The sequence below is a fragment of the Macaca nemestrina genome, chromosome 6 (assembly GCF_043159975.1).
Source record: "Macaca nemestrina isolate mMacNem1 chromosome 6, mMacNem.hap1, whole genome shotgun sequence".
Classification (NCBI taxonomy): Eukaryota; Metazoa; Chordata; class Mammalia; order Primates; family Cercopithecidae; genus Macaca; species Macaca nemestrina.
In genome coordinates this window covers 148902988-148929010 of record NC_092130.1, presented here as the reverse complement: position 1 = coordinate 148929010, position 26023 = coordinate 148902988, and the positions used below count along the sequence as shown (strand labels likewise).

The following is a 26023-nucleotide window of genomic DNA, read 5'->3' as shown; positions in this document are numbered from 1 at the left end:
TTGGGCTTTCATCTGCTGGATCCCACATGCTGAGTGCAAGGATAACAAATGTACCCAGTGAACAAAAGTTTAGCGTCTTTTTTTTATATGGTAAACATTGCATCCTTATTTTAGGGTACAAGTTTTCAGTTGCTTTTGAGAAAAGCATCACATGTAGGCCCAAGATCTGAAAATAAAGGAGACTTGAAGAAAATAATGTTGATTAGAAGAATAGTATCAGGCCAGATGTGGTGGCTCATGCTTATAATCCCAGCACTTTGGAAGGCTGAGGCGGGTGGATTGCTTGAGGTCAGGAGTTCAAGACCAGCCTGGCCAATATGGCAAAATCTTGGGCACGGTGGCACATGCCTGTAGTCCCAGCCACTGAGGAGGCTGAGGCACAACAATTATTTGAACCCAGGAGGTAGAGGTTGTAGTGAGCTGAGATCACACCACTGCACTCCAGCCTGGACAACAGAGTGAAACCTTCAAAGAAAAAAAAAAATAGTATCAAAGGGAAAGAAACATGAAACTAAGATTTAGCCCACGGTCTCCATTACTGACTGAGGACTTAAGGCAAATTGAATTCATATCTCTGATTAGTTATCTAGTTCGTGTTTTGTTTCTCAATCAATAAAGGTCAAAATGAGTGAAGAAAGTGGCAGCCTTTTATTTGCAAATATGCATACACTCTCGGACGAGGTTCTCTGGTCCTCAGGTGTGTGTGTGTGGGGGGGGTGCCAGGGAAGTCGCGCGGGCGCTCTGGGGTGATGTTCTCCGGTCCACAAATGTGGGGGGCCGAAGTCACATGGGCTCCTGCTGGCGGCGGACTTTTATGCCTGGGAGCTGGAGGGGGAGGAGTTTGGGGCGTGTGTGTAGGAGTGGCTGCTTGAATTTCGGTGTCCCCGGCTTGACGTCATTCTGCGCAGGCTTAGTTGATTTGGTTCTTTTCCCGGGCGCCGGAATTTTTCCTGGGCGCGGGAAAATCTGTGATGAAGAACCCGGAAACAACAGGAACTGCTCCATCTTGTTCACCTTCCTCCATCTTGTCCCTTTTCCCTCACCCAAACAGTTCATACAATTGAAAAATACAAAGGTTAAGACCCTAAGAGTTACTATAAGAAATGTACAGACTCTGGATGCAGCGTCTGATTCAAACTATTACAATGTTAACCTCTGAGCATTTCTGGAAACCATGATCCTACTGGGTGGGGCCATTCCCCATGGCTCTTGCTGCCAGTGTGGGTTTCTGTCTGTCTTAGTTTGGTAATCACATGGGTAGTTTACGTCATCAGGTGGATAAGCAGGTCAAAGTTGAAGGGGGAAAAACCAAATCTGTTTTTTTAACACCATTGTTTACTATGACTAGGGTTTTAGAGCTTACACAGTATTAGAAATAGAGTCATGAAGGATTTTAGTTGGCATTTTTCTGGTAATCTTGAAGTCTTGATTTTGCCAGAGGCTTGCAATTTATGTATTAATTTTCCTTCAAGGTTCATTTAGCAGCAAGCGGAGGAACATTTGCATTTTAATTGGGTCATTCTCCAACCTCTCCCCTACTCCCAGCATACTCTCTCTACTGCTAAAAGCTAGAGCCAGATGTCACTCCCTGCTTCTGGGTGACAGGAATGTCAGTGTCTGTAACTCTTCAGTGGCTACCAACCCAACCTCAGTGTGCCCCAATGAACTTCTCCAGTGCCACGTGATCCCAGAATTAAACAGCTAATGAAATTCTCTGCTCAAGTGGCACATGCCTACATGACTCCAAAACATTAAAACTTGGAGGTTTTTCCAAAATTAAAATGACTAAGTAAAATAAAGTTTATTGCATTGTCATTCCAGTAAGTCATACTCAAGGTTCTGATCCTGGCTGGGCGCGGTGGCTCACGCCCGTAATCCCAGTACTTTGGGAGGCTTAGGCTGGTAGATCACAATGTCAGGAGTTCAAGACCAGCCTGGCCAAGACGGTGAAACTCCGTCTCTACTAAAAATGCAAAAATTAGCCGGGCATGGTGGTGGACACCTTAATCCCAGCTACTCGGGAGGCTGAGGCAGAGAATTGTTTGAACCCAAGAGGCGGAGGTTTGCAGTGAGCCAAGATTGCTGAGATTGCGCCACTGCACTCTAGCCTGGGTGACAGAGTGAGACTCCATCTCACAAAGAAAAAAAAAAAAAAGATTCTGATCCTAACACAGGGATCTCATTTTGAAACGGAGAAGTTTAGGAGTAGATGGAACATGTCTCAGAGGACAACTTTGAAACTTTCGGAGGACAAATGTCAATGTGGGAAAGGGTACCCCAATGAAATCTGGTGCCAGTGCTAAAGCCATTTTCTTAGATGATGAAATGGAGACAATAATTCAATGACAAAGGTGGTTTTTGTTCCAGGTGGTGGTCTATTGAAATTGAGGCTATGCCGTGTACAGGACCACTTCTTAACACAAAATTGACATAGAAAGCTGGTGAAGCAAACCTAAATTCAGGCTTAGCAGCCTCAGTAATTCTGACATGTGCGCATACAGGAGTGGAGGTAGCATGAAATATTTACAGTGAGTCTGGCAGGGATTAGTATGTACAGAGGTTAAGTTCAGCAAAATGTAGGGGGTGGGGAAAGCCTGAAGTGGTGAAAATGTACCTAGTTGTCCCTGTGAGAGAGGCAAAGTTTTAGAGTTGAATTCCTATTTTTAGAAGCTGTGAGGGGTCTTCATTGGATACCGTTACTTTCTAAACAACAGGGTATGTTGGGTGTTGCCAGAACTCTGCAGTGCTGCAAAGGAATACTGGACCAGACGCCACCTACCCTCCCGATGCCTACATTCCAATTGGAGAAGCATCCGTCACTTGAAATCCCCACGTTATTAGATTGCCACTGTGACATCCAGGCAAAAAAATGATGAACCTGTGGCATCTACACTTGGCCGTTCCTATCAGATTCAGCCTTGTGGCCCCCAGATTCTGCTGATTCCCCAGTTAACCAGTTACAGACCTTCTGTGCTAGGGGGTGTTCTCCAGAGACGGCAAACCCTGAGGCCAGGAGTCTCCTCTATTCCTTGCTACTTGTCCTCTGGGCTCTTGACCAAAAGAACCATCTTTGTCTTGCATCTGGACATTTCAGCCTAGAAGCAGGTAAACTCTCCAGGAAAGCCCTGCTGTGTCCCCAGGAGAAGGGCATTTCTGGGTTTGGCAGAAAACACCCTGAAGGCTGGCAAGCTTACCATTTGCTCTATATACAGGCCAGAGAGTTTCAAAGACCCAGGGCCCAGGATGTGAGAGAAGGGAATTCTGATTTGTGTGTGTGTGTGAATTTCTTTTCAAACACTCACTCTTCGTAGAGACAAATACTCCTCTTTTCAGGTCTGTTTTTGTAAAACAGATGAAAGGACCAGTAGTATGCAAACAGGTTAATACCCACTTGGCCTTTCTATCTGAGCCCAGTCCTGATTTCATTCTGTCCATGGGGAAAGCTTCCTTTTTACAGTGCACCTTCAGAGCGGAGCTTTATTCTGAAATCCTTTATTTGGAGCCTTTTGTTTTTAAGAATTTATTGGAGATTGGCTTGGCAGGGACTCCAAGTGTCAGCTTGTATGTGTGTTGGGAGGACGGTGGGAGAGAGATTGTTGGGTAGGGGCCCCACATGTGTTCCTGATGATTGTAGGTGCTCATGAAGTCTAGAGACTGAATCTGTGGGAGGTAAACAACTGTGTTTTGTTTTGTTTTGTTTTTAATGCTGGAATTTATTTTTCCATCTTGTTTTTTCTCCCAGACATTTTCTAGCTGCAGAACACTGTGTTTACAAAACAAAAAGCCTCCATCATTAGCCCATCCTGGAGTAAGGCATTGGTGTCTGTGTTGGTGGCTTCGGTTGTCCTGCCCGGAGCAGGTTCATGTCCCTCGGTGTCATTCAGAGACAGTTGGCTGTATCCAAGGGTTGGCTTCCCTACTTCAGTTGTATTTGCATAGGGCAGGCTCAGCTACTCCGGGGGAGGGTACCCTTGCGTGCCCACAGTCAGGTATAGAGGCCTGGTTCTACTCCCACTGGGTCCCCGATTGCCCTTGAGCAAGGGTTGAATGACAATGCCTGTTCATCTTTTTGTTGCTTCATACCTGGAGCGCTGGCTGTCCCAGCCCAGCAAGTGAGGCCGGGTGAGCTAGGTGTGGTGTTCTTGTGCCTTCTGGTACCTTCTGATGTCCCAATTCAGGTGCATCTATTTTTAGATTAGTCTTGCCCTGGCTCGAGTGTCACTTCTGCAAGACTGTGACCTTGCACGTGTTCAGCTGTTTTCTTCATGGATCCCTGGGTGTTCCTTGATTCTAACTCTTTGGAGGCCTTGTGCTCTGCATAGAGCCAGTGCAAAAACCCCTTGCTTAGCTGTTCCTGAGCAAGGGCATCTCGTCTAGCTAGAGATAAAAATTAGTGTCCAGATGCCTGGGGAAGGGAGGGGGCTTACAGGCTCGACGGGACAGTTCACTTGAGTGAGTGTGAGCCTCTTACCAGCATCCATCTGGTTTTAGTGAGAGCCCTGTGCTAACTGTCATCATGACAAGCCCAGTTTGTGTGAAACTGTTTGTAAACTCCATAAAACCATGTGCAAATGTGGGGAACTTAGGCTGGCATGAGTGGAAGGAGGCCAATGAGGGATAGGCACTACCTCTTAAACAAGGGCGAGGGTGCAGTATCTTGCCACACAAGATGGAGGAAACCAGATGGAGCTGGCAAGGAAAATGGCGTCAGCCAGTTGAAGGGTTTAGTGGCCATGGTCAGGAGTTTGCACTGGATCCAGAAAACCCTTGGGAGCCACAGGATTGGGACGATTATTGCATCTGACACTTGTCAGGTAGAGAATATTGTAAACTTATGACCAAGGAGAGTTAAGAAGGAAATAAAAAGTGAGATCTGGATGGGCACAGAGGCTCACGTCTATAATCTCAGCACTTTGGGAGGCCAAGGTGGGAGGATTGCTTGAGGCCAGCCTGGGCAATAGGGCAAAACCCTGTCGCTACAAAAGATACAAAACTTATCCTGGCATGGGTGCCTGCAGTCCCAGCTACTGAGGAGGCTGAGGCAGGAGCATCACTTGAGCCCAGGAGGTTGAGGCTGCAGTGAGCCATGTTCATACCACTGCACTCCAGCTTGTGTGACAGAGTGTGACCCTTTCTCAAAAATAAACATTAAATATCCCTTTCCATTGAAGGATGTATAGAAATAAAGAAATTCTGGAAGGATTTCCCAAGAGCTCAGAGTAGAGGTGCCTTTGAGACTTGTATTAGTCTGTTCTCACACTGCTCTAAAGACATACCTGAAACTGAGTCATTTATAAAGAAAAGAGGTTTAATTGGCCCACAGTTCCGCAGGCTGTACAGACTTCTGCTTTTTTTTTTTTTTTAATTTATTTTTACTTCTTTTTTTATTTTTTTGAGATGGAGTCTTGCTGTGTTGCCCAGGCTGGAGTACAATGGCGGGATCTTGGCTCACTGCAAGCTCCGCCTCCCGGGTTCAAGCAGTTCTGTCTCAGCCTCCTGAGTAGATGGGACTACGGGCGTGTGCCCCCACACCCAGCTAATTTTGTATTTTTAGTAGAGATGGAGTTTTACCATGTTGGCCAGGCTGGCCTCAAACTCGTGACCTCAGGTAAGCCACCGTGCCTGGCCAGGCTTCTGCTTCTGGGGAGGCCTCAGGAAACTTACAGTCATGGCAGAAGGTGGAGGGGAAGCAGGCATATCTTAAATGGCCGGAACAGGAGCCAGAAAGCAAAGGGAGAGGTGCCTCACTCTTTTAAACAACCAGATTTCATGAGAACTCACTATCATGAGAACAGCAAGGGGGAGATTCACCCCCATGATCTTGTCACCTCCCACCAGGTCCCTCCTCCAACACCGGGGATTAAAATGTACATTAGATTTGGGTGGGGACACAAATCCAAACCATATCAAGACTGAAGAGGAGTCCCTTGGGGACAGGAAAGGCATTGAGCTGGGTGAAAGGTCACTGGCATGTTCCATTGGAGATGTCAGTTCCTTTCATATGACACAGAACCAACTAGGGTGAACCAGAGTTCCTGGGATTGAAAAGTGAAGACAGAGAAAGAACCATCTGGAAATCATTCATGGGCATCATTTTGGGCATTTCAGAATTCTCCCTTGAGGTTTATTATAGTCAGCAAATGGAAAGGACAGAAAAAGACGCCTGGGGTTCTGACTGTCTCAGGGATAACCTTTCTTTTTAAATAGTATGGCTAATCATGCTAGTTTAAGCTTCTCTTTTGAATTTTAGGGTAGCCTTAATCATTACAATTCTTTTATCTTCCATTAGACTTGGCCCATCCCTAGCCAGGAAAGAATTTGGAAAATAAAAGCGATGAAGCTCGTAGCACTCCAGAGGAGGAAAGTTCAGTTCCCTTCTGAGTGGAAGCCCAATATCTCGTTGATGGCACTGGAACTTAGCCAGCAAGATGACCAGGAGGCTTTCCGTGCTACTCCAAGAGTGGGTGTTTTGTGTAGCTTTTCCAGGGGAATCCTGGGTGGCATGTGGTTCCTGGCTTCCTCCTCTTGTCAAGTAACTAGTGGCCTGATTGGAGCTGGCAGCCCCTTTGGGAACCGCTGAATGCTGACTTCTGAGTCTTTTAACACAGCTGTGCACTGAGCTCTCTGTTTTCATTTCCCACTTTCCCCTTTGTCACTTTCAATTAAACCAGGACAAGCTGTGTATAATTTGGTTAGTGATGTAAATAAGCCAAAACAGCAGAAAGATTGAAATGTGAAGAAACTATGGTGGAGGAGTGAGTAGATCTTACTGGAGAGTCACTGTAACCACAGCTTGACAGATGCCCACTGTGTGGCTGGCACTGAGATGATCTAAAGCACTGTCTCTCGATTTTCGCAAAACCTCTGCAGCTATATTGTATATTTTCATGTGAGGAAACTGAGGCATAGAAACATTTAGTTATTATTCATATGGCTAGTGAGCAGGAATGCTCAGTTTAGCCCCATAGTTGTTTAACTGAAGCTGATTGTCTTGTCTTTGGTTTTTTTTTCTTTTTGAGACGGAGTATCGCCCAGGCTGGACTGCAGTGGTGTAATCTTGGCTCACTGCAACCTCTGCCTCCCAGGTTTGAGCGATTCTCCTGCCTCAGCCTCCCTAGTAGCTGGGATTACAGGCACACACCACCATGCCCAGCTAATTTTTGTATTTTTAGTAGAGATAGGGTTTCACCATGTTGGCCAGGCTGGTCTTGAACTCCTGACCACAGGTGATCTGCCCCCCTTGGCCTCCCAAAGTGCTGGGATTCAGGCATAAGCCACGGCGCCCGACCATCTTTCTCTCTTTTTTAAGACTTAATATTTTTTAGGGCAGTTTTAAGTTCACAGCAAAATAGATTAAAAAAAAAAAAAAGGCCAGGCACGGTGGCTCACACCTGTAATCCGGGCTATAGGGGAAACTGAGACAGGAAAATCACTTGTGGGCGGTTGAGACCAGCCTGGGAAATATAGTAAAACCTGTCTCTAAAAAACAATTTTTTTTTAACAAACCAGGCGTGGTGGTGTGTGTAATGACACACCAAATGTATAATGACATGTATCCATCATTATCATACAGAGTAGTTTCACTGCCCTAAAAATCCTCTGTGCCCATTTTTCCGTTTTTCCTCCGGCACTTGGCACCCATGGATCTTTTTACTGTCTCCGTAATTTTGCCTTTTCCAGAATGTCACGTAGTTGGAATCATATCACAGATAGCCCCTTCAGATTTGGCTGCTTTCACTTAGTAACAAGTCTTTTTTTTTTTTTTTTTTTTTTGAGACGGAGTCTCGCTGTGTCTCCCAGGCTGGAGTGCAGTGGCGTGATCTCGGCTCACTGCAAGCTCCGCCTCCCGGGTTCACGCCATTCTCCCGCCTCAGCCTCCCAAGTAGCTGAGACTACAGGTGCCCGCCACCACGCCCGGCTAGTTTTCTGTATTTTTAGTAGAGACGGGGTTTCACCATGTTAGCCAGGATAGTCTCGATCTCCTGACCTCGTGATCCACCCGCCTCGGCCTCCCAAAGTGCTGGGATTACAGGCTTGAGCCACCGCGCCCGGCCAAACAAGTCTTTAAGTTTCCTTCATGTCTTTATTCCTTGGTAGCTCATTTCTTTTCAGCACCATGTAATACTCCATTGTCTGCATGTGCCACAGTGTATTTATCTAGTCACCTCCTCAAGGACATCTCGGTCATTTCCAAGTTTTGGCAGTTCTGAATGAAGCCGCTGTAAACATCCATGTGCTCACTGTCTTTTCACAAAACATTCTGTCCCCCTCAAGAGGTTTCATGGAAGACTCGCTTAGATCCTCTCTGACAAATGGGACATAGTCAAAGTCTGGTGCCAGAGAAGAAAGAACATAGGATTTGTTATCAGGCAGGCCTGACTAGGTTGGGAGTTTGAATCCCAACTCTTCTCCATCTGTGATTTAAAATTCTCAATATTCTCTGCCATTAACGTACAGTGCTCTATGAAGCATTTAGCCTTCTGTAGGCACAACGAAGTTCATATGTGAACTATGTTCAAATGGTTGTATAGCTAAAGAAAATTTTGAAGCTCTTAAGGCCCGGTGCAGTAGCTCACGCCTGTAATCCCAGCACTTTGGGAGGCCAAGGCAGGTGGATCACTTGAGCTCAGGAGTTTGAGACCAGCCTGGGCAGCATAGTGAAACCCTGTCTCTTCTAAAAGTACAAAAAAAAAAAAAAAAAAGTTAGCTGGGTGTGCTGGCCCACCCCTGCGGTCCCAGGTACTCAGGAGGCTGAGGCAGGAGGATCGTTTGAGCTCATGGGGCAGAAGTTGCAGTGAACCGAGATTGTGCCACTGCACTCCCACCTGGGTGACAGAGTGAGACCCCCCATCTCAAAAAAAAAATTTTTTTTGAAGCTCTTGAGCCCAGTATCTTTTCTTACAGAGTCAGATATTCTTGCTACTTAGATTATGTAGGCTTTTTGCAAACTTTTTCTCGTAGGTTGTAAAAAATTTAAGCTTTAGTTGGTCAGTGCTGGGAGGATTACACTTTCTTAGTTAAATACAAACCAGAGAGACTTTGCCCTAGTGCCCGCCCTCCTCTGAGGTACTAGAAGTACTAGAAGTTCCACACTTTGGCTTCTGTTCTTACTGCCAGAATTTGCATTGTTACAGGCCAGCCAGGCGCATTCTTGTGTCTTTTGTTTTCGAGCTGTTGTAGATAGAGTTTAAGACCTGGAAGTCACCATTGCCTGATTCCCATGGGAAATCTCCTCCAATTATTTAGAGAAAATTCTTCTTGTGGGAAAAAAGGGGGAAACAAATAACTGATTGTTTGGAGGGTCATAGAAAGAAATTTCCATATATGACCCAACTTCCTTGCCAATGTTTCAGAAAGCTGTGGTTTTGTGAGTCAAGTTCCTACTACCACAGAACGGACGTGATTCCAAGAGAGGGTTCTTCATGGTAAAGATGAGAAATACCTTGAAAGTACAGCTCTGAGCCCACACATGTCATTGAGCATAATGTGGTTTTTGATAGATTTCTTCCTCCACAGGCTTTGCTCTTACTCCTCCCCACTTGAATGAAATACTTACATATATATATGTGTGTATAATATATATATATGTATTTTTAATCATAATGGAGACTTAGTAAGCTTAAGGGGCCTGGTTTTTGTTTTTGTTTTGTTTTTAAGGGGAATTATTTTGAGATCTGGAAATTACACCCTGAATGCAGTACACTTTTAAAACTGAGCATCACTGGGAACTAAACATTGCTACTGTTAAGCTTACAGAAGAGCAGAGGGAGATGAGGAAGGAAGGGGTTGACTAGCCACGGAAACTACTCTGAAAGACACACCTTTCCAGTTCAAAGAAGCTTTACTAGCTTTTTTTTCCCCTTTTTCTTTTTTTTTTTTTTTTGGTTGAGATGGGGTCTTGCTCTGTCTACCAGGCTGGAGGGCAGTGGCTTGATCTGGGCTTGCTGCAACCTATGCCTCCTGGGCTCAAGCGACTCTCCTGCCTCAGCCTCCTGAGTAGCTGGGACCACAGGCATGCACCTCCAGGCCCAGCTGATTTTTGTATTTTCAGTAGAGATGCGATTTCACCATGTTGGCCATGCTGGTCTTGAACTCCTGACCTCTAGTGATCCACCCACCTTGGCTTCCCAAAGTGTTGGGATTACAGGTGTGAGCCACCACACCCAGCTCTTCACTAGCCCTTCTAAAATGTGCTTGCAGGCCGGGCGTGGTGGCTGATGCCTGTAATCCCAGCACTTCAGGAGGCTGAGGCGGGTGGATCACCTGAGGTCAGGAGTTCAAGACCAGCCTGGCCAACATGGTGAAACCCTGTCTCTACTAAAAATACAAGAAATTAGCCAGGCTTCGTGGTGGGCACCTGTAATCCCAGCTACTCAGGAGGCTGAGGCAGGAGAGTTGCTTGAACCCAGGAGGCAGAGGTTGCAGTGAGCTGAGATTACACCGTTGTACTCCAGCCTGGGCAACAAGAGTGAAACTCCGTCTCAAAAATAAATAAATAAAAATAAAAATAAAATGCACTTGCAGATGAGTCACAGTTGCATGGGGTATTTGTCGAATGTACACTCTGTACAGGTGCCTGGAGAAGCACAACATCAGTGACTGCCTTTGACCGCTTCAAGCTTATTCCCCTGTTGAATGAGAAGAACACCAGATTCCTGTCTCCTTCTGACCCACATGGGGTGCACCTCCACACTCTTGGCGTTAAGATGCACCACACTCAGAGGAGTCATTAGGGAGGAAACAGCCACATCACCTTGAGTTTCTGAAAACCAAATGAATGGCAATGCTTTCACTGACAATGACATTTCAGTGCAGTAAAGTACAGAGTTGGAGCTTCCAAGCTCTCCCCACAGTTCCAAGCTCTCCCCACAGTCTTAGTGGAATTGCGATGGGCCTTTGGTCAGCTGGTCCAGTTCATATGCTCCAAGTAGCATGGGCAGCAGTCTGAAGCCAAACCCACCTGGCTTGCAGTCCTTCCCAGAATGCTTGTTCCACAAGCCTGCCATTCAGCTTGTTCTCCCCACTGTGCGGTGCCAGTTACTTGGGCTGAGCTGGAATGCAGTTGTCTCCAGATACGGCTACTGTGAGGAGTAGCCCGCTTTCCTTTTGTCCACGATGGGGAGAAGCTTGGAACTTGGGCCAATGTCAAAAGCAAGAAACCAGCTTTGAGGCTTTCCTGAAGACCCACTTCCTCTGAAAAATCGCTCCTGATTCCCCCAGCCCATGGTGATAGGTCCCTGTGGAAACTCTGGAGTCCTCACTGCCTTTATCCATCGCTTCATGTTTGGTGTGTGTTGCCTTGTAGTGGTGGGAATCTTTTCATCTGGATCCTCTTCATCTTCCCAGCAAGTTTATGTAGCGCATGTGCTTAGAGGAGACCCTTGTTAATTATTTGTCTGATTCTGGTCTTGAAAGGTAGCCGATCTCATGGACACCAGCAGGATCACACCCCGAAGCTTTAGAGAAATGTCTTTAGGGATTCTTAGGAAAATTGATTTCTTAGAGCTCCCAGAGCCTTGAGAGGCATTAGACAGAATTCTTGAGCTGAAATTGGCTGGTGATATTGGCTCAGAAAATTCCTTATTCCCTCTGCCCAGTAAAGTGTGTGTTGTTACACACTTTTGGAGCCTGTCCCTGGGGTCTTCATGTCTGTGGCAGGATTCCTGGGAATGAGTTCAAGTCCTGGTGGAGCTGGATTGAGTTTCCAGAGCCAAAATTGTCTCCATTTCTGTGAAGAAAGAAAACTCAAAGGACTGATTGGGCTGATAAGCCAGGCTGGAAAATGGGGACTTGAGCAGTTATGTATGTCCTTCAGTGACTGGCAGGAGGGTGTAAGGGGCCAAGGAGGCACAAATGCCTTTAAGTGAGGGCATGGAAGGTCATGCTAAGCAAAAAGAACAAAGCCAGAAGCATCACATTATCTGATTTCAGACTATACATAAGTCTGTAATAACTAAAACAGCATGGTACTGGTACAAAAACAGGCACACAAACCAATGGAACAGAATAGAGAACCCAGAAATAATGCCACACATCTATAGCCATCTGATGTTCCACAAAGTTACCAGAAACAATGAGGAAAGTACTGTCTGTTTAATAAATGGTGCTGGGATAGCTGGTTAGCCGTATGCAGAAGAATGAAACTGGACCCTTACCTTTTACCATCTTCAAAAATTAACTCATCATGGAGTAAGTATTTAAATGTAAGACCTCAAACAATCCTGGAAGAAAACCTAGGAAACATCATTCTGGACATTGGCCTTGGAAAAGAATTTATGGCTAAGTCCTCAAAAGCAGTCAAAACAAAAACAAAAATTGACAAGTGACACCTAATTAAAGAGCTTCTGGTCAGGCGCGGTGGCTCACGCCTGTAATCAACACTTTGGGAGGCCGAGGCAGACGAATCACAAGGTCAGGAGATCGAGACCATCCCGGCTAACACAGTGAAACCCCATCTCTACTAAAAATACAAAAAATTAGCTGGGCGTGGTGGTGGGTGCCTGTAGTCCCAGCTACTCAGGAGGCTGAGGTAGGAGAATGGCGTGAACCCGGGAGGCGGAGCTTACAGTGAGCCGAGATCGTGCCACTGCACTCCAGCCTGGGCAACAGAGCCAGACTCTGTCTCAAAAACAAACAAAAAGAGCTTCTGCACAGCTAAAGAAATTATCCACAGAGTAAACAGACAACCTATGGAATGGGATAAAATATTTGCAAACTCAGGCCGGGCGCGGTGGCTCAAACCTATAATCGCAGCACTTTGGGAGGCCGAGATGGGCAGATCACGAAGTCAGGAGATCGAGACCATCCTGGCTAACACGGTGAAAACCCGGCTCTACTAAAAAAAAAATACAAAAAACTAGCCGGGCAAGGTGGCGGGCGCCTGTAGTCCCAGCTATTCGGGAGGCTGAGGCAGGAGAATGGCGTAAACCCGGGAGGCGGAGCTTGCAGTGAGCTGAGATCCAGCCACTGCACTCCAGCCTGGGCGACGACAGAGCAAGACTCTGTCTCAAAAAAAAAAATATATATATATATATATATATATATTTTTTTTTTTTTTTTGCAAACTCTGTTTCCAACAAAGGTCTAGTATCTAGAATCTATAAGGAACTTAAACTAGTCAACAAGCAAAAAACAGATAACCCAATTACAAAGTGGACCAAAGACAGGAAGAGACATTTCTCAAGGAAGACATACAAGTGGCCAGCAAACATGAGAAAAAGCTCAACATTGCTTATCACCAGAAAAGTGTAAATTAAAACTACCATGAGATGCCATCTCACACCAATGGCAGTTATTTATGAAGTCAAGTGCCTCACGCCTGTAATCCTAGCATTTTTTGGAGACTGAGCTGGGAGGATCTTTTGAGGCCAAGAGTTCAAGACCAGCCTAGGAAACGCATAGCAAGACCCTGTCTCAACAGAAAGTAAAAAAAACATTAGCCAGGCATGGTGGCATGTTCTTATAATCCAGCTACTTAGGAGGCTGTGGCAGGGGATCCCTTGAGCCCAGGAGTTTGAGGCTGAAGAGAGCTATATGACTGTGCCACTGTGCCCCAGCCTGAGCAATGGAGTAAGACCCTGTCTTTTAAAAAAAAAAAAAAAAAATGAAAAGCCAGGCCGGGCATGATGGCTTACGCCTGTAATCTCAGCACTTTGGGAGACCAAGGCGGGTGGATCACCTGAGGTCAGGAGTTCGAGACCAGCCTGGCCAACATGGCGAAACCTCGTCTCTACTAAAAATACAAAATTAGCCAGGCGTGGTGGTGCGTGCCTGTACTCCCACCTACTCCAGAGGCTGAGGCAGAAGAATTGCTTGAACCCGGGAGGCAGAGGTTGCAGTGAGCCGAGATTGTGCCACTGCACTCCAGCCTGGGCAACAAGGTAGAAACTCCGTCTCAAAAAAAAAAAAAAAAAAGTAAATGCTAAAAAACAACAGATGCTAGAGAGGCTTTGGAGAAAAGCGAATGCTTATACACTGTTGGTGTGAATGTAAGTTAGTCTGGCCACTGTGGAAAGCTGTTTGGAGATTTCTCAAAGAACTTAGAACTACCATTCCACCCAGCAATTCTGTACTAGGTATATACCTGAAAGAAAACAAATCATTCTGTCAAAAAGACATAGGCACTTTTATGTTCATTGCAGCACTATCTTTTCACAATAGCAAAGACATGGAATCAACCTATGTGCCCATTAATGTTAGATTAGATAAACAAAATGTGGTATATATTCACCATGAAATACGACACAGCCATAAAAAAGAATGAAATCATGTCTTCTGCAACAACGTAGATGCGGCTGGAGGCCATTATCCTAAACAAATTAACACAGGAACAGAAAACTAAATACTGCATATTATTCTTACAGGTGGGAGCTAAACATTGGGTATTCATGGACATAAATATGGCAACCGTAGATGCTGGAGACTACTAGAGGGGTCAGGCCCAGGGTTGAAATACGTACCAGGCTTAGTACCTGGGTGACAGGATCAGTTGTACTCTATACCTCAGCATCACACAGTATATCCAGGTAACCAACCTGCATATATACCCCTGGATCTAAAATAAAAGTAGAAATTCTAAAAAAGTTAAATCTAAAATAATAAAACATAGTACCATGTTGCATCATGGGGGAGAAAAAAAGTGAGGGCATGGGCTGGTCCAGCTCTTTCTGGTAGAATGTGTCAGATTGTTTGGTACTTTTAAAAACCTTCTGCTACTTTGTCTTTTGGGTGGTGTTTGTTTGTTCGAGACAGGGTCTCACTCTGTCACCCAGGCTGGAGTGCAATGGCACTGTTTCGGCTCACTGCAACCATTGCCTCCCAGGCTCAAGTGATTCTCCTGCTTCAGCCTCCCAAATAGTTGGGATTACAGGTGCCTGCTACCACACCCAGCTACTTTTTGTATTTTTTAGTAGAGACGGGGTTTCACCATGTTGGCCAGGCTGGTCTTGAACTCCTGACCTCAGTTGGTCCACCTGCCTCGGCCTCCCAAAGTGCTGGAATTACAAGTGTGATCCACCACACCTGGCCTCCTGCTACTTTGAAGTAAGACTCTCGTTGCCTGAAGTGACTGGCCCTTCCATCTAGCTCCAGAAGTTCTATGCTTATCTTTCTCAATGGACCTAATACTCATTAATGGACCTTGATTTTAAAAACTAGCCAGAGGTGACCCATGGGCCTAAGAGACGTGTGCCCTTGTCTAGGACCCAAGTCACTGGGCCACACTGACGTGCACTTGCTCTCCAGCTGTACCCCCGTTTCACAGGGGTCAGAGTCTTGCTCTGTTACCCAGGCTGGAGTGCAATGGCTCGATCTCAGCTCACTGCAACCTCCGCCTCCCAGGTTCATTTCCTTCCTCCGTCTCCACCCAAGATGGCTCCTTCCTGAAGAAAACCAGGCCATTTCAGTATGCCTACCCTCACTGAGATGAGGGGACAAGACACGAGGCTGAGAATATGTGAGAAGGAGAGAACAGGTCTCTGCCTGAGGGATGGAGTCTGAGTTAGGGTGAGCTGGGACTTTTCTGCACACAAATGGAAGTTTAAATTGAGACTATGCTGAAGGGGAGTGCAAATCAAACAGCTAAGGAGAGTGCTTGAGTATTTCACAAAGTCTTCAAAGCGCTGCTTCCCTAAATATTAAAATATTTTGCTATAAAAAGATGGGGCTGGGAACCATTTGATAAAGTAAGATTTGGTCACACCAGTTAAAGGAACAGCTGGTAAACGCTTCTCCTGACTTCAGGTGATCCACCTGCCTTGGCCTCTCAAGGTGCTGGTAAACACTTCTCAAAACCATTTGACCACAGAGTTAAGGAGCATTCTTTCATACAGCATCTCTTTCTTTCATAGAGCATCTTCCCAAAATATGGAATGTATTTTTGGAAAAACTAGATTAGTGTCATTACAAAAATTACAAAGAATGAAAACTTTTTTTTTTTTTTTTTTTTTTTTTTTGAGTCAGAGTCTTGCTCTGTCACCCAGGCTGGAGTGCAACGGCTCGATCTCGGCTCACTGCAACCTCTGCCTCCCAGGTTCAAGGGATTCTCTCCTGCCTCAGCCTCCCAAGTAGCCGGGATTACAGGCATGTGCCACCATACCTGGCTAATTTTTGTATTTTTAGTAGAGGTGGGGTTTCGCCATGTTGGCCAAGCTGGTCTTGAACTCCTGAGCCCAGATGATCCACCCACCTCAACTTCCCAAAGTGTTGAGATTACAGGCCTGAGCCACCATGCCCAGCCAAGAAAAGAACCCTTGAAAAGAGAATTCAGAAGAACAGGGAAACTGTATTAAGGATCTGAGTTGAGAGTTTTGCCTTTTTTTTCCATTTACTTACTAGAACTTAGGAGTATGTTGGGCTCTGAAAGGAGATGTAGGAGGGAACCTTTCAATAAATATTGATCCATACTTGCAATGAAATAAGTACCAGAGACAAACTGTCCCCCACCCTTGCTTGGGAGCCTCGTAGAAGCTGTGACCCATCCATCCACCTGCTGCATGGCTCAGCTCGGTGTTGTGGTTTTGAATCTGAATGGTTTAGGAAGGGCATGTTGGCTCCAGACTCCGCGTCTCCTGTTGATTTTGTCTAACCTGCTTCTCTGATTCATTTAATTTTCTGCACCCTGTCAGCATTTATGCTTGCAGCCCATCGAGTGAAAGCAATCACGGTAATAGTAAATGCAGTATAACCTTCTAAGAACCCATGTCACGATGCGTGCTGCAGATCATTCTTTGTGGGAGGACTGTCTTGCGCACCATCGCATGTTTAGCTGCATCTCTGGCCTCTACCACTAGATGCCAGCAGCAATGCCCCACCCATCCTAGTTATGACAGCTTAAAATATCTGCAGACAGTGCTAAATGTCTCCTGTGGGGCAACACCTTCCCCAGTTGAGAACCACTGGCATATGTGAAAGCACAGATACATGAAAAAGAGCAGTGGAAGGCCGGGCGCGGTGACTCACGCCCGTAATCCCAGCACTTTGGGAGGCCGAGGCGGGTGGATCACCTGAGGGTCAGGAGTTTGAGACCAGCCTGGCCAACATGGTGAAATCCCATCTCTACAGAAAATACAGAAAAATTAGCCAGGTATGGTGCCGGACATCTGTAATCCCAGCTACTCGGGAGGCTGAGGCCGAAGAATTGCTAGGAGGTTGCAGTGAGCCGAGATCTCGCCACTGCACTCCAGCCTGGGCAACAAGAGTGAAACTCCATCTCAAGAAGAAAAAAAGAGCAGCGACTAGCATGACTATCCATGGGTTTCATGATGCGGGCATTGATATGGTTTGCATGTTTGCCCCCTCCAAGTCTCCTGTGGAAATGTGATTTCCAACGCTGGGGGCTGGGGCCTGGTAGGAGGTGACTGGATCATGGGGGAGGATCCCCCATGAATGGCTGAGCACCATCCCCTTGGTGATAAGTGATAAGTGAGTTCTTGCTCAGTTAATGCGAGATGAGGTTGTTCAAAGGTCTGGGACCTCTCCCCTCTAGTTCTCGCGCCATGTGAAGTGCCTGCTTTGGCTCCCATTTTGCCTGCTGCCACGAGTAAAAGCATCCTGAGGCCTCTCCAGAAGCCAGGCAGGTGTGGGCACTACACTTCCTGTATAGCCTGCAGAACCGTGTGCCACTTAAACCACTTTTCTTTGTACATTACCCAGTCTCAGGTATTTTATAGTGGCACAAAAGCCTGAATAACATAGGCATAGATCAAGAATGGTCTCAAATACCACATCAAGGTGTTTAGGTTTTATCCTTTGGACAATGAGAAATTGAGTATTTCAAGCAGATGTTACGTATTTGCCACTGGATACCTCTGTGCAGGATATACTGGAGGGGTAGACAACTGAGGAGGTGAGAGTAGTCTAGAGTCGAGGCCCTAAAGTGTGACTCAGTACAGCAGAGGGGGACCTCAAACTTGGCATGCCCTAAAAAAACCCACTATGCAGCCAGGCACGGTGGCTCAGGCTTGTAATCCCAGTACTTTGGGAGGCCAAGGCTAGTGGATCACTTGAGGTCAGGAGTAGAGTTGACAGGACCTACCGGCAAAGGGTGGAGGGGAGAGAGGAGCCAAGGGCGACTCAGTTGTGCTACAGTGACGGGGAATTGGCATAAGTTGGAAGAGGAGATACAGGAGGAGGAACCTGTCTGAGGGAGAGCATAGTGGCATTGTTGGTTTGAGACAGGGTCTCACTCTTTTGCCCACGCTGGGGTATAGTGGCGCAATCTCAGCTCACCGCAGCCTCTGCCTCCCAGGTTCAAGCAATTCTCCTGTCTCTCAGCCTCCTGAGTAGCTGGGATTACAGGTGTGTACCAGTATGCCTGGCTAATTTTCGTATTTTTAGTAGAGATGAGGTTTCACCATGTTGGCTAGGATGGTATCAAACTCCTGACATCGTGATCCACCTGCCTCAGCCTCTTGAGTAGCTGGGATGACAGGCGTACACCACTGTGCCTGGCTAATTTTTGTATTTTTAGTAGAAATCGCATTTCACCGTGTTGGCCAGACTGGTTTTGAACTCCTGACATCAAGTGATCCACCTGCCTTGGCCTCCCAAAGTACTGGGATTATAGGCGTGAGCCGCTGCGCCTGGCTGCATCGTGGGTTTTTTAGGGCAGGCTGAGTTTGAGGTCCCTGCAGGACACCCAGCTGCAGCTGGGCAGGAGGTCAGGGTCTGAGCTCAGAAGAGAGATGGAGATTGAGGAGCTGGTGGCTCTTACTTGGTTGCTGTAGCTATGGAAGTAGAGGGGATAATCCAGGTGACAGGAGGGAGGAACAGAGGAAGAAGCTGGTGCCCCTCCAAGGCCCACCCTGGCCTGGCGGGAGGAAGGAGACTGAAAAGAGGGGGCCAGAGAGCTGGAGGCAGCTCTGTCCACCCGAGGCTTATGGCTAATGGAACAGATTTGACAGCTAAGAAACAGATCTGTATACGATGAAGGCCCCAGAGCATGACGGTCAGTGTATGCTGCCAGCGTTGTGTGAGTTGAGGGTGTGTGAACTCCAGGAGGGCTGGATGGGAGGGGAGGGGTGGGCCACAGCCACATGGAGCATTCTTGGGTGTGATTCTGAACCCTCTCCATTGATGGCAGAAGTTAGAAGGGAACTGCTTCTCCAAATTTGCAGGCCCAGGTCCTCCCCACTTGCACAATCGGCAGGGTGTTCCCCATCAGCAGATATTATCATCTCCCATCAAGGGGCAGGAAAACAAACCTTGTTTGCTTTCATAACTTTCTGTGTGTGATTTTTGACTGGGGGATGGGAAAAGGGGAGAAGGAAATATTAGTGCTTCCTGTTGTCTTCAAGACCATTTATGAATTGCATTTTACGGTCTTTTCATTTTGTGACATCAAGCATATGAAGCATGATAGCCATAGAACTGGCCAATGGAAAAATGTAAAGAAAACCCAACCGGGTGCAGTGGCTCATGCTTGTAATCCTAGTACTTTGGGAGGCCGAGGCAGGCAGATCACCTGAGGTCAGGAGTTTGAGACCAGCCTGGCCAACATGGTGAAACTCCATCTCTACTAAAAATACAAAAATTAGCTGGACATGGTGGTGTGTGCCTGTAATCCCAGCTACCCGGGAGACTGAGGCAGGAGAATCACTGGAACCCAGGAGGCGGAGGCTGTAGTGAGCCAAGTTTGCGCCACTGCACTCCAGCCTGCCTGGGCGACAGAGCGAGACTGTCTCAAAAAAAAAGAAAAGAAAGAAAGAGAAAATCCAGGCTCCATTGACTTCACACACTTAATATAAAAGTTTCCATTTTAATAATTTTTAATATATAGTTTTGTGGCATTAAGTACATTCACACTGTTGTGTAACCATCACCACTATCCATCTCCAGAAGGCTTTTACTCTTGCAAAACTGAAACTCTGGATCCATTAAGCAGTAACTTCCCATTCTTCCTCTCCCTAGCCCCTGGCAACCACCATTCTACTTTCTGTCTCTGTGAATTTTACTATTCTGAGTGCCTCATATGATTAAAATCATACAGGGTTTGTCCTTTTATAACTGGCTTATTTCACTTAGCATGGTGTCTTTTTTTTTTTTTTTTTTAAAGACAGAGTTTTCACTCTTGTTGCCCAGGCTGGAGTGCTATGGCGCAATCTCGGCTCATTGCAACCTCTGCCTCCTGGGTTCAAGCGAGTCTCATGCCTCATCCTCCCGAGTAGCTGGGATTACAGGTGTGTGCCACCACGCCTGGCTAATGTTTGCATTTTTAGTAGAGACGGGGTTTCACCATGTTGGCCAGGCTGGTCTCTAACTCCCGACCTCAAGTGATCCACCTGCCTTGGTCTCCCAAAGTGCTGGGACTACAGGCATGAGCCACTGCACCCGGCCAGCATAGTGTCTTTTCAAAACTCATCCAAGTAGTAGCATGTGTCAGAATTTCCTTCCTTTTTATGGCTGAATAGTATTCCATTGTACATATGTTTCACGTTTTCTGTATCCATCCATCAGCGGATGGTTAGATTGCTTCCACCTTTTGGTTACTGTGTGAAATATCGGGGGTGGGAATATCCATTTGTGTGTCTGCTTTCGGTTCTTGGGTTTATACCTGGGGTGTCCCTTGGCTTTCGCTGTATGATTGACTCCTGCTGGGTACCTCTGGGACTGCTCTCTTTGTTACCTTTCTGTTCTAGCTTCTGGGAGAATCTTAGGTGTGTCCCTAGGCTGGGTTTTGTGACCAGCTGGAGAGCCATTACTGAGCCCCTGCCTGCAAAGATCCACACCTTGTCCACTGGCACCATCCTAGAGTTTGAAACAGGAAGATTGACATTCTAACCTCAGTAGTTCCACTAATGTGCCCTGTGATGTTGCAAAGCTTGCTCATCTTCCTGTGGGCCTCTGTTTCCGCATGAACACAATGAGAAAGTAGAACTCAGTGATCTTCGGGGTCCCTCCCAGGTGATGGACAGTGAATGCACAGTGGTCTCCTAAGCCCGGTGACCAAGGAACCAAGGTGGGCACGAAGAAGGCAGAGCCCCAGATGCCTGCCATGGATAATGCGATTCAGCTTCCCGGAAACCTGGGGCGGTTAGATGGCTTGTGTACTTGCTGAATTCTGGCACATGCTACCTGGCTTGTTTTGCGAGTAAATGTAGCAGTAATTCCCCTTAAAGCAAAACTATATGTTATATATTATCCACCCTTTGTTGAGAGAATGGGACAAAGAGAGGCGGGATAACTGGTTTTACCATAGATTTTTGGCAGATGTCACCAACTAATACTGTCAAGAATATTTTATAGGCAAATTTTACCTGTTGTGGGGACTGCAGTTTGGTCACAGGCCAAGGCAATTTTAATCTTTTTCCCTCAAAGAAAAAAAAACTAAAGTGCAGACTTCCTTCTCCTTAGCTTGAACTGTGAGCAGGAGTCCACGCTTTCCTTAACTAGGAAGGTGAGTTCCAGGAAGTTACCACATGATCAACTTTCAGGCCTCTCCAGTGCACATAAAAATTGTGGACTTGCCTGGGGCTCCCTGCTGGTGTTTGGAGAGTAGGAACTAATCCTCCCATTAGTTCTTTCTCTGCCCCACCAGGGAACCATCACATCTACCAATGACTTTGTGCCTTCTTTATCTCATCTGTAAAAGGCGGATGCTGTTTTTGTTTTCAAGAATGTGTTAGGGTATTGGGATGACTAGGACCCGTTTGGAGCACATGTGAAAATGTATAGCATTTTCTTTCTAGGAGACACTTTAACCATCTAATTAAAAAAAAAAAAAAAAAAAAGACTTAAGTCCAGATACTAGACCATCAGTTTTTTAATATGTGGAAAATTTAGAAGCAATTTTCAAAAATTTCTCACTGTGACTGGAACTAGGTTATGACAATACAAGGCTCCTAGGGGGAAAATTTATACTGGATAAAACTCGAAAATAAATGAGTATACTAAAAAACACCAAAAATCTGACCAGGGGTGGTGACTCACACCTGTAATCCCAGCACTTTGGGAGGCCAAGGTGGGCGGATGACTTGAGACCAGGAGTTTGAGACCAGCCCGACCAACATGGTGAAACCCCATCTCTACAAAAAATAGAAAAATTAGCCAGGCATGGTGGCCGGCAGCTATAATTCCAGCTACTCAGGAGGCTGAGGCAGGAGGATCACTTGAACCCGGAAGATGGAGGTTGCAGTGAGCTGAGATTACTCCACTGCACTCCTGCCTGCGCAACAGAGCCAGACCCTGTCTCAAAGAAAAAAAAAAAAAAAAAAAGAATGGCTGCAAGAAGTAAACAGAGGATGTTTGCTCCTGTTTTGTTCCTTACAAGTATAGCTAACAAAGAACCTTGTGAGTATTGGAATAATAAAATGTCGTTCCCATTTAAGTTGCGTGTGTAAGTTTTTAGACCTGCACCACAGGTTTTTAGAATCTTTGGCTGTTGGATCATGAAAGACCCCTTTTGCTTCAGCTGTAAAACAAGGCAAATTTTACACATAATAGAAACCACTATATATGTGTGTTGGTTTAGGGAAGCCTATTTTTTAACATTCTGTTTCCTGATAAAACCTTAGAAAAATCATACTGTGTTTAAAAGTTGCGGATGTTCTCAGCAGCTCAAGGGCTGACTGACAATTTCTGGTTTTGCTGGTACTTGTCTACAACGGAAGTTGGAAGCTTAGTTGGAGTAGAAAAGTTGTAAATTTGGTGCCTTCATGACAAATGGCTTTTATTTCCCAATAGATTTCTTTATAAAATAATTTAAACTCTTGATTTTTGTTTGCATTTGAATGCAATTTTTTTTTTTTTTTTTTTTTTTTTTTTTTGAGACGGAGTCTTGCTCTGTAGCCCGGGCTGGAGTGCAGTGGCCGGATCTCAGCTCACTGCAAGCTCCGCCTCCCGGGTTTACGCCATTCTCCTGCCTCAGCCTCCGGAGTAGCTGGGACTACAGGCGCCCGCCACCTCACCCGGCTAGTTTTTTGTATTTTTAGTAGAGACGGGGTTTCACCGTGTTAGCCAGGATGGTCTCGATCTCCTGACCTCGTGATCCGCCCGTCTCGGCCTCCCAAAGTGCTGGGATTACAGGCTTGAGCCACCGCGCCCGGCCTGAATGCAATTTTAAAAAAAAATTTTTTTTAAAAATTTGGGCCTGTAATCCCAGCACTTTGGGAGGCCGAGATGGGCGGATCACGAGGTCAGGAGATCAAGACCAGCCTGGCTAACATGGTGAAACCCCGTCTCTACTAAAAAAAAATACAAAAAACTAGCCGGGCGAGGTGGTGGGCACCTGTAGTCCCAGCTACTCGGGAGGCTGAGGCAGGAGAATGGCGTAGACCCGGGAGGCAGAGCTTGCAGTGAGCTGAGATCCGGCCACTGCACTCCAGCCTGGGCGACAGAGCGAGACTCCGTCTCAAAAAAAAAAAAAAAAAAAAAAAATCTGGCCCTTTAATAAGTGCAAGACATTAAATTTATTGTGAAATATTAGGTCACTGGGTGGAAAGTTTCTTCCCTGATCATCCTAGCTTCACATTTTTAGTTATGTGAAGTACACATATTGATAATATTTTGGTTTTCTCCTGCCTGAAATCTTCAGTCCACCTCCATGACAGTCTGTAGAATGAAGCAGCTGTGGTCCGTGGCCAGGTGTGCGTTCTTTGCTGATGGAAGAGCTGATCTGCAGATACCTGCAGGAGGAAGCCATGCATGACGTCTGCTGGGATATGATTTCCCCCCATGCTCCTGGAAAATTAGAACTGTTTATAGCAGCCTGGTTCCAATACACTGGCAGGGCAAGGATTGGCTCGTTCTCTTACAAACACAGTGTGGCTGGATGCACTCATAAATGAAAAATGATCTGAGTGCTGTGGGTGGGTGGGGCTCCGGAGCTCAGGAGGTGAAGCCGGGAGGAGAGAGAGAGAATCTGCTCCTCAGCTCCACAGAGCATGGGGAGCTGGCAGGAAGTTGGAGCACGCATGGCGCAGCTTGTGTTTTTGTTGATAGTTAATAACCCAGGACTTTAAAGACCTGAATGGAGAAGGGAAATGAAGCACAACCAACTTTGGAGTCTGTCCCATTCCAGAGGCTGCTGAAGCATAGCAGACCACGCTCACCTGACCAGCTCATAAAGCAGGTAGGAGGGGAGACCTGAGCGGTGAAGAGAATCACATTTTCTCTCTGAACACAACTTACAGGTCCTCCAAGGGTTTTATTATTTTTTAATTACACGAGAGACGAGCAGGTAATAGTAACATAAAAGACTCAGCTTGAATTGTGTTGATATCTGCCCAAGCAAGAGTTTTCTCAGTTACTAGTTTGATGACCAAATGACAGTTTTATTCTGAGAGTTGCTTTAAGAAAAAAAAAAAAAACAAAAGCATGCAGCATTGAAGCTAAAACTCATTTAAAAATTGGCAGATGATAAATGAACTGCAGACACTCTGTTTTAGAACAAATACTTTGAAGGGAGTCAACCAGAAACTGATTTTCAGGCTTGACTGTGGCTATATTTTCATATTTCAGAGCCAACGAGGTGCTCACTAATTTTTGCTGGCTTTTGTAAGAAAGGAGGTGGATGTATAACAGCTGTGAAATACCCAGAAATTGACTGGGATCCAGAGTGAAGCCCGAATGCACTAATGTTTTCTCCATTAAGGCAGGCTGCCTCTGCTCGGCTTCTAAGTCAAGGCAGTGGAAAGCAGTGTGAAAGTGAAGTGTGAATCCTGAATATTTGTCATGGAGTGGGGGGAGTGCAGAGGGTTGGAAACTGTCACAGTGACGTTTCACACTCAGAAGTAGAAAATAAATGGGGAGGACCATGGGTGGCAGCCACATGCAAGGATAATTTTAAAACGGATTTTTGATTCCCATGATTGTAGCCGAGTCTCAGGGTGTTCTTTCCGTTGTCAAGGTTTGGGGCTTGTGATAAGAGAATTAGAACAGAATGAAGATCCTCTCCAGCCCCAGGTTCTGAATCGTTTCTAGGCTTTGCTTCTCCTGGGCACTGGGATGATCTGATGTGTTTTCCCCCATGAATGAAATGTCCAGAGTGTTGGGGGATTGGGCTAAGTAGATTGGATAGAAATGGCGCGTGTGGTCAGCCTGAGAAGAACGTCAGAGGTAGGTAGAGAACTTTGTTTCGGCGGAATAGCCCAGCCTGAATCCTGGAACTCTTTTGCATTAAGGTTTGGAGAACCTCAACGGCTTCAGCCCCGTAGCCACAGGGGTGTGTCTGAAAAGGCAAAAGTGGGAGCTGCTTGGGTTGCTACTTACTGCCTGGCTGGCATCCTCATGTTGTGGTCATCCTCATGCCATGGTGGCCACGTTTTGTGGCTTTGCATTTTAGTCCTGGAGGGCTGGGGGGTGGCTGTGTTGAGTCAAGCAAGCCCACACATCATTGCTAGTCTCCTTCTCCGTGTGATTTCTCAGCATTACACAGCTAGCCTTCTATGGGAGGAGGAACAGCATCTCCTGTAGTCTTTTAGGAAACTTTTTCACCCCATATTCCTACCATCCCCACCCCAATTCTTGCCCTTTCTTGCCTACTGTCCACCTATTGTGTGTGTCCCCTTTGTCTCCCACCCTTCAGACTGATCTGTCCCAGGTGCTATCTGCAGTGACTTAAGCTGAGTTGGGGACAGGCTCCTTCCCAGGGTTCCTGCTGGAAGCGGTGTTCAGCAAGCTATGGCCCTTAGGCAACTCCAGCCTGCCCTAGCCTGTTTTCATATGGCCTGGGAGCTAAGAATGTGTCTTATGTTTTAAAGAGTTGAAGAAACAAAGAATATAGGACAGAGATAGTGACCCACAAAGCCTATCTGAAGTTTAGAAAAAGACATTTGCTGGTTTGCTGGTCAGACTGTTGATTTTTTTTCCCCCTCTTAGAGACAGAGTTTCACCATGTTGGCCAGGTTGGTGTCAAACTTAAGACCTCAAGTGATCCACCCACCTCAGCCTCCCAAAGCACTAGGATTACAGGCATGAGCCACTGCTCCCAGCACCCCACCTTGACCTGTTGATTTTTTAATATCATTGGTGAATACTGTGATTAGCGGGTTGGTTGATGCAGCAAATTAAGTCCTCAGCAATTTGA

At 46.2% G+C, this 26023-nt stretch overlaps 1 protein-coding gene across 8 annotated transcripts in view; it reads left to right on the top strand.

Moving 5' to 3' along the window:
* Window positions 1–26023, top strand: part of LOC105473016 (PDZ domain containing 2) — a 480967-nt gene that overhangs the window by 279981 nt on the left and 174963 nt on the right. Inside the window, exon 1 of one of the 8 annotated variants that reach the window (XM_071099067.1) lies at window positions 23817–24067. The exons of the other annotated variants lie outside the window; for them this stretch is intronic. The gene's annotated coding sequence lies outside the window, so the exon portion shown is untranslated. Of the gene's footprint in view, window positions 1–23816; window positions 24068–26023 lie in introns of those variants that run through there. 8 annotated transcript variants of the gene reach the window in all.